Raw genomic sequence first — 17,969 nt, 5'->3', positions numbered from 1 at the left:
CATACACATAATGAGCTCTAGATAACAAGACCAAGCTAATGATTAACATAAAACATAAGTCTGAAACTAAATATCATAAAGGAAAGGAGTTTACATTTTTAGGATGTTAGGGAGTTTCAAAAGAGTCCAGGAAGAATGTTCCTTATCTAGGTTTGCAGATGTTTCTTTAAAGATGTGTAGCTTCTCCATCATTCTTGGTTATTAGGTGATTTATTTCTATTTATTTATTTTTTTTGAGTTGGAGTCTCATTCTGTCGCCTAGACTGGAGTGCAGTGGCACACTCCTGGCCACCGCAGCCTTCACCTGCTGGGTTCCATGATCCTTTCACCTCAGCCTTCCAAGTAGCTGGAACTACAGGCACGCGCTACCATGCCTGGCTAATTTTTGACTTATTGTAGAGATGAGGTCTAGCCAAGTTGCCCAGGTGGGTCTCGAACCCACGGACTCAGGCAATCCACTCACCTCAGCCTCCCAAAGCGCGGGATTACAGGCTGAGCCACCGAGCCCAGCTTATTAGGTGATTTAATATGACTGGTTGTTCCCTTTCAAACATCGGCAGTAATTTACTAGATAAGTTTGGCCCCCAAACAGGTTACACTTAGGAAGGGGGGAAAACCATATTCCTAAGGGCAATCCAGAGGAAAAAAAAGTGCCCTTTAAATCCAAGTGGCTTTTGCACTCGGCCCAGCTCATCATGAAAGAAAATTTCTAAAATGAGTAAATAACTAAGTGTCAGCTGGCTTCCCATTTCTTACACTTTTTCCTCTTTGTCCCCTGCTCATGTCTGCCTAACTACCTAACAAGTATAACATGACAATTGCTGAAATTAATTTTTAATTTTTAACTTGCAAAGAACTGTTCCAAAAAGAATAACAACCATAACAAAGAAATCATAAAACAACAAAAGCACACTACTGGATAAATCATTAAAAATAAAATCTGTCAACCCAGTACAATCTGTCCACAAAATATATACAAAAATAAAAGTTTTATTACTGAATAAATGGTATTAAACCCAACTGATGCATATCACAGGCAATCTGCTAAAGAGACTGCAAAGACAGAAAAAAAACTCACCTAAATTTTAGATAGTCAGACAGATACAATCCGTGACATATATGTTAATTGTCTTTGTCCAAAGGAAGAAATGAAACTTCCCCTGTAATTTCTGAGAAGCAAGAATTTACAACTTAGAGTCAAATACTTAAACTCAGCTTCCACAGAGACAGGGAGACAGGACCCCTATCCTTGTCTATATTCATGTTCTCCAGAGGTGACGCCAAGAAAGACTGTCCCGGAATAGAGAGCTGACAAGAAGTTTATTTAGCTTTTAAAAAAGATTTATATACAGCTGAAAGAGACAGAGAAAGTTTTCACGATTACAAATATCTTCTGGAGGAGATACGGAAAGGGAAGAGAGGAAGAAGGGAAGTCCCATTTCCCCTTTTGACACCAAGGGAAATTAAAAATTCACAACCTTTCATATTTGTATTTACCTTTACAAATACAAGTCAGGTTGTGACCTCCAAGATCATTCCCCCAAGATGACACCAAAATGCATGAGATTAAAACAAAGTTTTAATCAGAGGCAAATTCATAATCAACTCCTTTCATGACTAAAGAAGATGGAAGAAGTAAGTACTATCATTCATCTAATAAGAACAAAATCAAGGCTGGGTGCAGTGGCTCTTGCCTGTGATCCTAGCACTTTGGGAGGCCAAGGTGGGAGAATTGCTTGAGCCCAGGAGTTTGAGACTAGCCTAGGTAACATGGTGAGACTTCGTCTCTACAAAAAAATTAAAAAATTAGCCAGGTGTGGTGGCATGAGGTGAGGCTGAGGTGAGAGGTGAGAGGATCACCTGAACCCAGGAGGTTGAGGATGTGGTTAGCCATATTTATGCCAATGCACTCCCTAACTCAAAAAAAAAAAAAAAAAAAAAAAAAGCCCACAAATAAAGAAGAAGAAAGAGCATTCTGACTGAAGACAAAAGAAATGAGTTGGGAGCAGAAAAACAGCAAGTCAAGAAACAAATCCAAAACTTGTTTTGCGGGGGAAAAGTTGATAAGTCCTTGGAGCAGAAAAGAAAAGAAGAAAAACATAAGTCACCAAAATGAAGAAAGTGAATATAATTATGGACACAGGACTACAGTACAGGGATGGGGGGGTGGATAGAGAGAGACAGAAAGACATGGGAATGGCACCGTGGCTACTTTTGTTATTATTTGAATTAGCAACAAGCATGCCCACTGTTGACATTGTTTTGGAAAGTTCTAGTCAGTGCAATACAACGTATAACAACAGGGCTCGTATAGTAATAAAAAGAGGTAATAAAATTATGTATATAGTATAGTAAAAAAAGTATGTTTTGATGGTGTCAGGGTTCATAATGGTACCCCAAAATATGGCATCTTGGGGAACTGACCTTGGAGGTCACAGCCTGACTTTCCTCTCATCTTTCTGTATAGGAAGGAGCCATAAAGGAATTCTGAAAGTAGGTAATTTGACTCTCATGTGACAGGTGTCCTGTCCGAGGCTGGAGGAAAGAAATGCTCCAAAAAAGAATCTGAACAAACAGAATCTGACAAACAGGCATTGCTAAGTTCTCTGCAGCTTGTTACCATTAGATAATACTCTTTTTGTCCAATCATACTCTTACATCACTGTCCACCCTTCATTGAACCTAAGAATAAAAATACACAGATAGCTGGGAGCATGCTATAGCATGCGCCCATAGTCCCAGCTACTCAGGAGGCTGAAGTGAGAGTGTCATTTGAGCCCAGGAGTTTGAGGCCAGCCTGGATGACACAGCTGTGGAGTAGAGTGTGGAACTCATTCCTTTCCTTATTCTTTAAATACATATTTATTAACTTATCATGTACCAGTATCTTGTTAGGTGGGATAAAGAGAGTGCTATTGTCTCAAAAACGAAATAGCAAAATTTTAATAGTTTTCCCAGCCAAAGGAAAATGCCCTTGAGTGAAAACAGCCCACTTAGTGTTAAAAGTGAGGATTCAACTGTGACCTTTTTCCTCTTATCCAAATTCCTAATAAGCTTGGGGAGTCACACTTGATAAGGACTCACCAGATAAGGTTTTATTATCCTATTATCCTATATACTGAAGTTTTTTTTTCCAACCTGGCTCTGGCATAACAACACATGACAGATAAAGTGGGAAATCAATGTATTTTTTGAAACTGCAATGCCGTCTCTTGGGGACTCCCAGACTTCGTGTATTTGTCTTCTACTGATTACCAAAATTCTTTAGTTAGGAACTACAATTTGCCAGTCAAGAAATCCTTAAATCCACCTACAGCCTGTAAGCTCCTGCTTGGAAATGTCCCTCCTCCTGGGCCAATCCAATGAAAATCTCACATTTATTGATTTATGGTTTTTGTAACTTCAGTCTCCCTAAAATGTATATAACCAAACTGCAATTCAATCACCCTGATACATCCTCTCAAGGCTGTGTCCCATAATTGGCTTAGAATAAATATCTTCAAGCATATTTGGCTGATCTTGGAATTTCTGTGTCATCATGGGGGCACACAGAAGACTTCAGGAATCCGGAGGAGTCACCCAGACCCAGAATTCCAGCAGGATACCAGGAAAGGTCCATTGCAGCCTTTGTGCTTCTCCTCAGGTGGTCCTGTTAAGTTTCTGCTAAGCCTCGGACCTCCAGCTTTTTGATGGCGCCTGGTCTACAAGGTCTACCAATTAAGTTCACGAACTTGCCACCATGTGCTTACGTTGGTAGCCCTGTACAAACAACTCAGTAAGGTTTTAAAACCTTGGTATATCAGGGTCTCACAGTTGTGTTTATGTTGACTTGTGGCAGTGTCTTGCTGAGTGGCGTTCATCATTATTGCTGCATGTTTCTGTGTGCCATTGAGAGAATTTCAGAGCTTAAATTAGAGCAATGAACAAACATTAAGTTTCTTGTTAAACTTGGCAAGAGTGGAAATGAAATAAGGGAATGTTAATCCAAGTTTATGGGGATACAACCATGAAGAAAATGGCAGTGTACAAATGGATTAAATATTTTTCTGAGGGGAGAGAAAGTGTCACTGATGAAGAAAGGTCAGGGTGGCCAGTAACAAGCAGAACTGATGAAAACATTGCAAAACTTTGTGGAATCATGCATTAAAATCATTGTCTGACTTGTGAGAAGCATAGCAGAACAAACAAACATTGATAGAGAAACAGTAAATCTGAACTGAAAATCTTGGCATGAGAAAGGCGTGTGCAAAAATGGTCCCAAAGGAGCTCTTGCATTATGACAATGTACCAGCTCACATAGTATTGTCTGTGAGGGAGTTTTTAGTCAGTAAACAAATAACTGTATTGGGACACTCTCCCTACTCACCTGATCTGGCTCCCAGTTACTTTTTTCTTTGCCTGAAGATAAAAGAAATATTGAAAGGAAGACATTTTGATAACATTCGGGACATCAAGGGTAGTACGTTGACAGCTCTGATGGCCATTCCAGAAAAAGGGTTCCAAAATTGCTTTGATGTGTGGACTAGGCACTGGCATCGGAGCATAGCTTTTCAAGGGAATTACTTCAAAGGTGATTGTAGTGATATTCACCAATGAGGTATGTAGCACTTTTTCTAGGATGTTTGCAAACTTAATTGTCAGTCCTCATATGCTGAGCTAGTTTTCTCTTACTAGGAAGTTGTTTGGAATCCAAAAATTTGATTCACAGGTGCATTCTAGAGGGGCTTCTCCATTGCCTTTTCTTCCTCTGGGGGTGGGGAGAGATGAAGGGAGATCTGGATTGACTTATTGGCACATTTTCATGAGGAACTGAAATGCCATTTTCACGAACAATGAGAGACTGAGTTTCTTAGCTCTGAATAGTAAGAGAATTTTGTTCCTACCAGCTGAAAGGCACTTCAGTGGAAGTGTCTGGGGGATTGACACCCCCCATGATGCATAGCGACTCTACAAGGAATCCCCCCAACAAAATTAATGAAAAAAAGGTAAGCCGGGCTCGGTGGCTCAGCCTGTAATCCTGCGCCTTTGGGAGGCTGAGGTGAGTGGATTGCCTGAGCCCGCGGGTTCGAGACCCGCCTGGGCAGCGAGACCTCATCTCTACAATAACTCAAAAAATCAGCTGGGCGTGGTAGCACATGCCTGTAATTCCGGTTACTCGGAAGGCTGAGGTGGAAAGATCGCCGGAGCCCAGCAGGTCGAGGCTGCGGTGGCCAGAAGCGGCCACTGCACTCCAGTCTGGACGACAGAGTGAGACTCCAACTCAAAAAAAAAGAAAAAAAGATATGTCCAGGAAACCTAAGAGTTGATCACTTGGTGTTTTGAGCCCTCTTGGAGGTAACAGACCTCTGAAGAGAGAAGCTGTGATATGTAAGGGGGTGGAAATGACTCAGTGGTGAAACACTGTGGGGTTCCGCTCACAAGCAGCACACTCCAATCCCACAACACAAAACCCTAGTTCAGCTCTTCTTTTTTGAGAGGAAAAAAAAGGGTAATAGATCCTCTAAAAGAGAACAAGGGCAAAGGAATTGCTCCCCTTGGGCACCCCAGCTGGTTTTATGTTTGATAATTATGTTGTTTTTTCTTGCAAGTATTTATGTAAATGGGGAGATCTCACTAAGGATGACCTAGGTCTAAAATTTTCAAAATGGGGTACTTTTGATATGCCCAAATTGGATTTCTTGTACAAGATTAGAGAAATTAGGTCCCTGAACCAAGGAGAATGAATGGGAATAGTACTTTAGCTGGCACCCAGAATCATCCAAAAGAGGGAATGATACACATGCCACCCTCTAGGACATTAGTAAGATGGTATTTGAGACTGTCTTAGAACTAAAGAAACTAGCAGAATCTGCTTCTGAAATGAAGAAGGCACCAGAAACTGTCTCTCCTGCCCCTTCTAACCCTCTGCTCTCTAAACTTCCTTGTCCAGACAATTTCCCTTTTCCTCTTGCTTCTCCTATTTCCTCACCTCATGTTCATAGGGGCCAGAAATGGCTGGGGAATACAAAATAGTGGTTGATCTTTTTAGGATAAAACCCACAGGGGAAGAGGATCCTAGCATATTGCATACACCCCAGACCAAATCAGTTACAGGACCTGGTATCTGGATTCCCTACTCAATACAAGAGCTCCTAGGGTTTGCTAAGGAATTCCAATGAATGCTTAAGATCTATACCCAGAATTTTCTGACTTACACCAGCTGTTATTATCCCTCCAAACAAAGTTGAATGGTTTAAAATAGCAGATTAGAAGCAGCCTTTAGAAGATTTTGACAAAATAGATGCAGCTGGGAGACAGAAATGCTGAGAGCTTTGCGACCACCTCTGCCACAGGCATTTCCCAAGGCTATAGACTGAAGAAAGGTGTAACAATGTAAAATATGCCCAAAACGAAACTATGCTTGATTTTTATATCCGTTTTGAAAGAGCATTCAAATAACATTCAGGGATATCTTCTGAGAACTTTGAGCATGGTAAAAGTGACACCTTACTAAATTCTGTATTTACACAAGGCTTATGAGTTAGCCCCTTGATAAAGATAAATAATGAGGCTTGGGCTTCTTTGCCCACTAGTTAGTTAGTCACCCTAGATGGCCAGTTGTCACTAACAATCATCAAAAAGGAAAAGGAAACAGCCTCTGAAGTTATGAGTTTACAACAAAAGCCACTTAGTAATCAAGCTGAAAGGCCATGAGATTTATATTCTTCCCGATATCCCAACAAGCTAAAAAGGGAGAAATATGCCACTATTGCAAAAAGAAAGGGCATTTTAAAAGGGATTGCAAAAACCTTAAATAGATGCTTGTATGAATGGGATAGTCAGCTTCAGGAGAAGGCATCGAAATGCCCAAATATCAGAATATGGATGCTCTTTGGGGAATAGAGAGGGATTTCCCTCTACTTCTAACAAACACCTTAGGATAAATAGAAATATCCATTAATGAGAAAATTACAAGAGCTCTTGTAGACACTGGTGCTTCACTATCAGTCCTCAGTCCTACCTTAATTAAAAACCCTCACCCCTAGAGTAAAGAAAAGGCCCAAAGGGTAGGGGTTTCAAACAGTCCAACTACAACTTTTAAAAACAAATCCCCTTCAATTTCAATTAGGAGAACTAGTAAAGCATCACATTTTCCTTATAGTGGATGGTGCTCCTATACAACTGCTGCGACAGGATTTCCTAGAGACTCATAATGCCCACATCTCATTTTCACGGAAGAGAGAAATGATTCTCAATTTGGGAGATATAGAAGACTTACAAAAGCCCACATATAATATTATGTTTCCTAAAGTGAACCAAGAAGCTGAACAGGGAGAATTGGAGCCTTTCTTATCCAAAGTACCAGATTGTTTATGAGCAAGTTCTTCCACAGATATGAGGAGAATTAAGTCAGATGTTCCCACAGAGATAACCATGGATGAATATAAACACCTGCCAGATTCTGAAACCTTGTTAGGAATCAAACCAGTAATTCAAGACTAGACAAAGGACTCATGATACATTGCACCAACCCTTATAATACATCAACTCCCTCCTGGTTAAAAAGCTGAATGGGAAAGGCTAAAGACTCATTCAGGACCTAACAGCTATAAACAAAATAATAATTCCTAGATATTCTGCTGTTCTTAACCCCCACACCTTATTATTCAATATTGTTATTACTGCCAGCCACTTCTCTGTCACTGACTTATGCAGTGCTTTCTTCAGCATACTTGCAGAGCAGAACTGCTGATATTTTTTTGCCTTCACTTGGCAACAGCATTAATATACACGGACAGTTCTGCCCCAGGGTTACTCTGAGAGCCCTACTTATTTTTCTCAAATATTAAAGGCAGATTTAAAGGATATTGAGCTTCCAAATGGATCTGTCCTAATTCAGTATGTGGATTTGTTGCTGTGCACATCCTCTCATGAAAATACACAGAGGACACTGTCCATCTATTACAACAGCCTGCCTTGAAGGGATACAAAGTGCCAAAAGATAAATTGCAATTTTGCCTTCCTCAAGTTAAGTACCTAAGACACGGTGAGCTCCCTGTGGGGGCTATTAATAAACCTTGAGAGAATCTCTGCTGTTATGGCCTCTCTCCTGCCCCAAACAAAAAGACAACAAAGAGGGCTCCTAGGATTAACAGGCTATTGTAGAAGTTGGATTCCAATATTCGTTAATGACTTAGCTCTTATATAAAAAAATAAACAGACCCAACCAGACTCAGTCCATTGAGAAGAAAAGGAAAAACAATGCATGGAGGCTCTCACATGAGCACCTGCTTTAGGCCACCCGAATTATAGCATTCCCCTTTTCTTTTTTGTACATGAAATAAATAGAAATGTTCTCAGAGTATTAATTCAAAAAACACAGTGACAATCATAGGTCAATTGGTTATTTCAGTCAACAATTAGAGTCAGCCACAAAAGGACATCCCCTTTATGAGAGCCGTATCAGCCTCAGCCATCTTATATAAAAACGTTGAAGAATGTGTCCTGGGGTCCCTACTAGTCATTTATATGCACTACTCTGTGGAATTGATACAGAAACCCATTATTGTCTGTCCATATTGCCAGAACCCTTAAAGAAAGGAATAATGCTAGCTGGACATAGTGGCACATGCCTGTAGTTTCAGCTACTTGGGAAGGCTGAGATGGAAGGATCACCTGAGCCCAGGAGGTCGAGGCTGCAGTGGCCGTGAGTGTGCCACTGCACTCCAGCCTGAGCGACAGAGTGAGACTCCGACTCAAAAACAAAACAAAACAAAACAATTAAAAATTAAAAAAGAAGGGAATAATAAGTTGTTCAAGCAGGCCTGCATATACCTACATTTCTGAGAATTAGCAAAAAAAGTATTTTCCTTATCTCCTGTACATTCCCTGTAAGTCATTTCAAGGAATCCTTAACTTCTTGCAGACTGAGCTCATTCAATTGAGAGAAATGAATCCTTATTCCTTATATCAATAGTCATAGATTTGAAAAATATGATACTTATGTAACCATAAGTCTTGTAATTTTTATAACTTTATGCATGTTATAACTACTACCTAACAATATATTGTGGTGAATAATGCTTTGTGATGGGCTCTGTTGACTCCCTTGCTCTATGGCAGGCTTGCTCAACTCTTCTGTTTGCTGTTACTGATAAGAGAAACTGGGCTACCCTTGGTAACTGGTGCCAGGAAATGTGGACCATAAATGTCACTATTAAACAAAATGTGGCTGTTGCTTGAGCTCTATACAATGCTCTGTCAGTCACATAGTCAATGTATAGGTACCAGTAACCCTAAACTTATAAAAATGGAAGATGAAACCTAAGGGGTGAGCAGAACAGTTCCAGAAATGCCAGGAGCCAGACTCTGTATCCTTGAACTCTAAATTCAGAAATATACTTTCTTTAGCCAGTTCTTTGCCTCTCCATATATTGGTATTGAGAGATAGCAGACAAGCATTTACTTGGATTGTAACAGAATCTCCCCTAAACTCTCACCACACTATTCTGTCAGCGCATTGCCTCCTAGGAGGCGCTTTTCCTTTCTACCTGGAACATCACTTTAAGGTGCTCTCATCAACAAGGGTACCTGCATGATCAATGTTTATATACCTAACCCTGAATTGTACCCCACATCTTTACAACAAATAAATAAATAAATAATTTTAAAAAAGAAAACAAAAATAAAGTGCTCTCACACTCTTAACCCTGCTACTCTGCTCTCCCTTCCAGGTGGACAAGAAGAACAGGACTACAGTCCACTAACTGATATTTTACTTTCCCCTATGGAAGATTTACAAGAAACTCCCACTGAGAATGCTGAACTGATGTGGTTTATGGATGGTTCTTATCTAAGTCTCCCTTAGACTTAGGGGAGACAAAATTGAAAGCACACTCAACTCTGTGGAGTAAAATCAGCCCAGATAGCTGAATTAATCACATTAACTAGAGCTCACCAATGAGCTGTAGGAAAAGTGGCAATATATACAAAGATAGCTTTTGGAGTAGCCCATGATTTCAGCATGCTGTGGAAACAGAGGGGGTTTCTAACCTTATCTGGGCAGCTCATAGGAAGGCAATGGGGACCAATCTTGGAGCTATTAGGAGCAATTCAAATGCCAAAGCAGCTTGCAATCTTAAAAATCCCTGGCACTCAAAAGATACTATGGAGAAAGTCAAAGGAAATAATCTAGCTGATGCTGCAGCAAAGAATGCTGCCCTGGGATAAATGACCTGTCCTATATGGAAGTGCACCTCTGTCCTGACAATACCCTCACTAACATTATTCTGTAATATCAACAGACATTGACTCCTCAAGAGAAACAGATTTGGCAGCAAAACAGAGGCATATTTGACCCAAGTAAAGAACTATGGCTAGACCCTAACCAAAAAACCCATAGTTCCCAGGGGTGCACAACTCTTTCTCCCTCAGTTTATTCATGAAATGACCCATTAGACCTCATCAAACTGAAAAGATGTTGCACAAAAAAAGAAAACATCAAGAGAGCAGGAGATAACCCCAGAATGGGAAAAAATATTTGCTGTGTATCTGACAAAGGCCTAACCTACAGGATCTACAAGGAATTCAAATAAGCCAAAAAGAAAAAAAAAACCAAACAGCCCTATTAAGAAATGGGCAGAGGACATGAATAGACACTTCTCAAAAGAAGACATACGAGCAGCCAACAAAAACATGAAAAAGCTCACTAATCATTAGAGAAATGCAAGTCAAAATCACACTGAGATGCTACCTTACACAAGTAAAGATGGCCATCATTAAGAAATAAGAAATAAAAAAAAACAATAGATGCTGGTATGGGTACGAAGAAAAGGGATGCTTCTACACTGTTGGTGGGAATGCAAACTAGTCCAACCTCTATGGAAAATAGTGTGGCGATATCTAAAGGAACTAGAAATTGACCTTCCACACAATCCAGCAATCCCTCTCCTGGGAATATACTCAGAGGAACACAAATTGTTCTACAAAAAAAGACACCTGCACATGCATGTTTATTGCTGCATTATTCACAATAGCAAAAACATGGAACCAACCCTACTGCCCAGTGAAAGTAGACTGGATAAATAAAATGTGGTACATATACATGATGGACTATTACACAGTCATAAAGAAAGACAAAATTATGGACTTCTCAGCAAATTGGCTGGAATTGGAGACAATCATTCTTAGCAATCTATCACAGAAACAAAAAACTGAATACCACATGTTCTCACTCATAAGTGGGACCTGAACATTAGTCACAATAGCACAAGGGAGGGATCGGCAGTTGTGAGACACTGCCAGGAGAGAGAAGGTAGAGAGGGGAGAGGGCATGGAACAGTACAAAGGGTACCAACTGGAGGACCAGTTGGAAGCCCAAATTTCACCTGTATAACCATTACTTATGTACTTAATCCTGACTTGTACCTCATGTCTTTATAATAAAATAAAATGAAGTAAAAAAAAAATCATTCCTAGATTTGGTCTGCCATCAACTTTCCAAAGTAATAATAGACCTGCCTTTATAGCCAACGTGACTGGACTCTGGGAATCAAATGAAAACTATGTATACGAAATACCATCCTCCATCATCAAAAAAAACCCCAAAAAACAAAAAACTAAAAAAACCATACATTAAAATAAAACGACTTTAGCCAAGTTACATCAGGAAACCCAATTAAAATGAGACAAGGCATTGCCCATTGCCCTGCTCTGCATACCGGTGGCCCTTAAAAGTGGACTTAGATTAAACTCATTCAAAATTGTGCTTGGGAAACCCTCTCTAGCCCCTCAAGATCAGGGAGAACCTAAAATTGTTAAGAAAACAAAATTAAACATTATGTTCAACAAACTCATCAAATGTCCCAAATGGGACCCGCTGGATTTGTGGGACCGATTTGTGGCCTTGACTACCTCCTGGATGGATAGGTGCCTTCAGATTCCCGTGGTTTCAGGGACACAAAAACAATACCCTACATAGGGCCAAAATAGCTTATTTACCATATCTCCACATTCAATAGAGTCAGTCTGTCTTTAAATGATACAATTATGTGCTCAACTTCTTTATGCCAGAAACAGGATTAAAAAGTGTCTCCTTCCCTATAAAAGCCTTAGCGAAATTCATCCACCAGGCCTTCAGTGACAGTAGAAATAACATCATGCTAATAATCATCAAAATGACTCTAATGTGAAGGACAGTGTTACAAAACAAAATGGCCCTGGACATCCTAACTGCCTCCCAATGGGGAACCTGTACAATCAAATATTGCATGTTTATTCCAGATGGGTCAAAAAATATAGCTATAATATTAAACCAGATAAGACCCAGCATTAATACCATAAAAGATGTCAATGCTTATGCTCAAGACATCACTTCTAAGATAACCGATTGGTTTTCAGAAACATTCTTAGGGATCCCCTCTGGGCTCCAATCAATTTTCTCAGACATCTTCAAATTCCTGTTATTTGTTTTACTAAATGGTATAACCTTTTATTTAATGCAAAAATAATTATTAGTTGTATGCCACATCTGAAAAAGTGAACTTTAAAATCTATAAACCCACCAAATCCCAACCAAGGAAAACCAGTTTAAAAAAATCAGATAGAAGATTTCCACTTCAAAAATCCCCTTTTGTTGCCCCTGGTCAGCAGGAAGCAGCCAGGAGAGGTGGGCTCTCCTTTACCATATAGAAATGGGAGGTATCAATTGAGAGTGGAGCGTTTGTTACTTGAGTACCCAGTGTGCCTGTGAAAGTAGTAGAGTTCTTGGGAATAGTTCTTCCCTAGAATATACCCATGAACATAAGGAAAAATAATTCTTTTTTTTCACGAGTAGTTATATAATAGAACCTTCTTAATGCTGAATGCACCTGGTGCTTGAGTTTTAAAACATTTTTTCTTTTTTCCTTCCTTCTTCGCCCCTGGAAGGTGCTTACTCCCTTTTTCTTTTTCTTTTTTTTTTGAAGAATTTAGTTAAATATTTATTGAAGAAATGCAGAATAAATGAACTAAGGGGAAGGGGTGTTTTAACCTGAAAACATAACAAACAACTTCAAATACTCAGAGGGCTGTCACACAAAGAATAAAAGACTTGTTCAGTATTTCTCCAAAGGGCAGAACTTGAATCAAGAGATAAATATAAGCGACAAATAGGCTGCAGGATGGTTGTACAAAGTGTATCACTTAATAGCTCCTTTCCACATATAACATATTCCATACTTAAGTTTACCTTCTTCTGAAAGGACACAGCACAACTTAATACTTAAATGTCTTAAATAAGTCCCATTTTCATTGCAAGCCCTCCTCTGCCAGCAATGGGTGTACTCACACTACTGGAAAAAAAAACTAAAGTTAACAAACTGGTTTACTATGAGAATGGTTTATTTGTTCTTCAGCTGTATTTCTGTATTCGGCATTAGTAGCTCTCAGGACATGAGGAGAAAAGAGAGCATATTCTACAAAGAAGGTGAATCACAGTCTCCATCAATTCAGATATTGCCCCTGGGGACAGTTCTTCTCAAACTCCAAATGAATCACTACAATTATCAACCAGTGGTACAGATAAGAGTTTGGCCTGTGCTGGGGCAGGGAAAAGAAAGTTGACAACTACTGTTCTACATGAAACAGGAGATCTTATTTTATGAGTCACCACAAAATATAAACTAACCACATAATACTGATGGGCTCCATCCAGATCGTTAAATATTACAAAATGAGCGTTGTTTCAACAACCATTCAGCATAATGTTTTAGGACAAAACACATATAATATACCTTATATATGTATCATATCTCATACTCAGTAAGGAATGCTGAGGTGCTCAATCCATCTAATAAATTGAAAAGAAACATTTTACATTTCTATATTTGTCAGTATGCAGAATTCTGAAGGTGGATCTTGAACTCAGGGTGATAAATCAGTTTTCAAGGAAAGCCACATAATCGGTCAGTCTGGCTAACTGCTGTTCATTAGGGATTGGGGGAACTGGTGTAGGCTCTGACAAGGGAATAAACTTATTAAAGGAAGTATCCAGGGCCCCTGCAACTGGCTTTCTGGGCAGAACCATTCTTGTGGTGGAGTCGGCTTGCCATCCTTGTTCTAATATACCTTTCACAGCCTCTTCTATGGGAAGTCCAATGAAGGCTGCAAAGTCATCGGCTACTATTGAGGTATATGCTTGGGAGACCAGGGCGAAGGCTCATCTCCTTGTCGCATCTCTAAGTGCTTCCATGATTGGCTGGACCGTCTCAGACCACTGGTGAGCATTTATGGTCGTGTAGATCCCAGGGAAATCTCTCTGCCAGATTCTTTGTCCTACTGACCAAATTCCCCTAAGTTCAGAATTTGCAGATTTTATAGCAGGTGGAATTCTTTTCCAAAGATATCTTGCATTATTCATGTCATTATGGAGCAAATATAAAGCTAGAAGCTGACCATACACTGGGGGTGTAGCAATTCCTCCAGGAGCCTCGAGTTCCTGGTTCTCGCACTGATCCAGCAACTTTTTGAAACTGAAGGCACTTTCCGCCATCACCGCCACTGGCATCTTCCCGGCCGGTCTTGCCGCCGCAGCGCCCTGGACCCCAGACCCCAGACCCGCTTACTCCCTTCTTCTGTTTACACCTTCAGACTTAATCACAGGACCGACCTTATCAACCAGGTCAGTCATCCACACCATTGGGGAAAAGGAGAATGACCAGTGGCACAACTCCCTGACACCACCTGGTGCCAGACTGCTTCTGAATACCACCAGATGCCTTCAGAATGTGGAAGCGGGGGCTGCATGGGCTGCATGTAGCCTAGACGATTTGTAACCTAAACATGGAGGGGCTACACATAGCCTGGTCAATAATTTGTAACCTAGATAGTAACTTCCAAAGACTCACCCTATATAATTTCCTTGGCTCCTTTGTTCAGTGGCTTTTAAGACATTATCTTGACACTGTCTCCCTTGGTTTGGCTAAAAATAAATCTCTTCCCTTCTCAACCTTCCTCTCCTGGTTTCATTGGGCTATAGAGCAGAGACCAAAGTGAATTACATAAGGAAATGAAGAGGTTGTAGCACTTGGATAGAAGGGTAAGATGGCTGACTAGTGGCAGCTAGCATGCAACTCTTATGGAGAGGAACCAAAACAGGGAGTAAGTCTCTACACTCAAAGCAGGAGAAGAACTCACCCCTTGGGACTTGACAAAGAAGTAATGGGTCTCAAGGGAGGCAGAGAAATGTAATCAGACAGCCCACTGACAGGGACCTGGGTCAAGCACTAAGAGCAAGTCTTCCAACTGTGGAGAATTGGTGAATTAAGCAGTGAGAGAGAAATCCTCAGGAGCTCCAACTGCCACTTCAAGAGGCCACTGACCTCTGTGCAGATCAGTGCTAGCAGCTGCCACTGCCAAGCAAAGGAGGAGGCCTCAGGCTCCTCCGCTGAGGGACATATACTTTCCAGGTACTGTGGTCCTCAACAGTGTTGCTTCCTGGCTAGGGAAGGAGCTGCACAACAGGGCGACAGCATGTCTTGTCCCCCCCTCATGGGCCCACAGCTCCAGTAAACAGGAGCAGCAATGAGAGAGGGCAGGGCACCCTTCACCCTTCCGCATCCCAGTTGCTTTACCGAGATTGGCTTGCCTGCTGTTGCCCCCACAGACCTGCCACTGCCACACTCTTTGGGGAGGCCAGCCACCAGGGACTTTAAACAGGCAATCTGTCATTAAACAGGCTACCCACCATTGGGCAGGCAACCTGTGCAGCTGAGCCAGGCCTTTCTAGCACAGTCTCTGCTGCCAAAATAGGTGAGAGCAGAGAGCGATCAGGGAATTCAGCGGCCTCTCTGTCTGGGTTGCTCCCTCAAATCAAAGACTGCCGGCTCTGGGCCGAAGGGGCGTACAGGTCCCTTGTAGACCCCAGCACTCCATGGCGCAGACTCGTCGCCCTCAAGCAGGCCGGCTGCCGGACCCACTAGGCAAGTCCTCTAGCGCCTCCTACAGTCCTACATTCTGAACTACAACACCTAGTGGAAAAAATACATCTGCACATCAAGTACCCCCTGAAAGAGGAAAGCGGAACATCATCATTCTAGGACTGGAAGAAGTCAGTGCAAAAACTCCAGCAACACAAAAAGTCAGAGTATTTCGCCTCTCCTACACAATCGCACCAGCTCCCAAGTAATGGATCATATACAGAACAAAGTGTTCTTAAAGACAGACACAGAATTCAGAATATGGATGGCAAAGAAACTTATCAAGATCCATGAGAAAGTGGACTCCCAGATCAGAGATGCCGTGAAAATGGTTCAAGAACTGATTCTTCACATGGTTTTTAGTCATTAAAATATAGAAGAAAGAATATAAAATAAAGAGCAAAACCTTCGAGAGGTACAAGGCTATGTAAAGAGACCAAGCCTGGCTAGGCATGGTGGCTCACGCCTGTAATCCCAGCACTTTGGGAGGTGGAGGCTAGAGGATTGCCTGAACCCAGGGGTTTGAGACCAACATGGGCAACTTGGTGAGACCTCGTCTCTACAATAAATCCAAAAATTAGCCAGGCATTGTGGCATGTGCCTGTAGTTCCAGCTACTTGGAAGGCTGAGGAGGAAGGATCACCTGAATCCAGCAGATTGAGGCTGCAGTGGCCATGAATGTGCCACTGCACTCCAGCCTGGGTAACAGTGAGACTCTTACTCAAAAAAAAAAAAAGAAAAAAGAAAAAAGAAAAAGGAGACTAAGTCTGCATCTGATCAGCATTCCTGAGACAGAAGGAGAAAATGGGAGCACTCTAGAGGCAGTAGTTGCACACACTGCACACATAAACCACGAAAACTCCCCCATCTTACTAGAGATGTCAACACACAGATACAATCTAGAGAACTCCTGAAAGGTATTATATGAAATGACCATCCCCAAGGCACATTCATTGCTAGATTATCAAAGATTAGCATGAAAGAAAAAATATTAAAGGCAGTTCGGGAGAAGGGACAGAACACCTATCAAGGGAGACCTATAACAGCAGACCTCTCAGCAGAAATCTTATAAGCCAGAAGACAGTAGGGGCCCATTTATAATATTCCTAAAGAAAAGATATGCCACCAAGACTCTCCTACCCTGCCAAACTAAGCTTCATAACTGAAGGTGAAAGTCCTTCCCAGACAAGAAAGCACTAAGGGAATTTGTCACCTCTAGACCGGCCTTACAAGAGATGCTTAAGGGTGTTCTAAACACAGAAACAAAAGAAAGACGTTATCCACTATGAAAGCACAAGTAAATACGCAGCCTACAGATCATATAAATTACCCACAAAACTGAGACCACAAAGCAACTCCACAACACCACTATGATAGAAACAAACCGTTACATATATATAGTAACCCTGAAGTTTAATGGCATTAATGCCCCCACTTAAATGACACAGAGTAGCAAATTGGATTAAAAAACAAGATTCATCTTTTTGCTGTCTCCAGGAGACCCATTTTACTCTTAATGACACCCACAGGCTCAAGGTAAAGGAATAGACAGAGATCTACCACGCAGATGGAAAACAATATAGAGCAGAGGTTTCTATTCTCATATCAGATAAAGCAGACCTTAAGCCAATAAAATAAAAAAAGGACAATGAAGGATGCTACATAATGATAAAGAGCTCAATAAACAACAAGAATTACTTTTTAAAATTTATTTTTGAGTTGAATCTCACTCTGTTGTCCAGGCTGGAGTGCAATGGCACACTCACAGCTGCTGCAGCCTTGACTTGCTGGACTCAAGACTCAGCCTTCCAAGTAGCTGGAATGATAGGTATGTGCCACCATGCCTGGCTATTTTATTTTTATTTATTGTAGAGATGAGGTCTTTCCAAGTTGCCCAGGCTGGTCTTGAACTCGTGGCCTCAGGCAATACTCTCACCTCAGTCTCCCGAAGTGCTGGGATTATAGGCGTGAGCCACTGCGCCCAGCCAAAAATGATCTATTTTAAATATATATACACCCAATATAGGAGCACCC

The 17,969-nt window shown here is 41.1% G+C and overlaps 1 pseudogene across 1 annotated transcript; it reads right to left on the bottom strand.

Moving 5' to 3' along the window:
• Nucleotides 1-13,658: 13,658 nt before the first annotated feature.
• LOC103271005 lies at nt 13,659-14,568 on the bottom strand (annotated as a pseudogene). Its single transcript, XR_505017.2, has one exon. The product of XR_505017.2 is annotated as a COP9 signalosome complex subunit 8 pseudogene (transcript).
• Between the last annotated feature and the right edge of the window lie 3,401 nt (nt 14,569-17,969).

This window comes from Carlito syrichta, unplaced genomic scaffold, assembly GCF_000164805.1.
Source record: "Carlito syrichta isolate Samal-C Ts95f unplaced genomic scaffold, Tarsius_syrichta-2.0.1 Scaffold311045, whole genome shotgun sequence".
In the NCBI taxonomy this organism is placed as follows: Eukaryota; Metazoa; Chordata; class Mammalia; order Primates; family Tarsiidae; genus Carlito; species Carlito syrichta.
The sequence above is the reverse complement of the archived record's forward strand: the minus strand, read 5'-3'. Positions and strand labels throughout refer to the sequence as shown.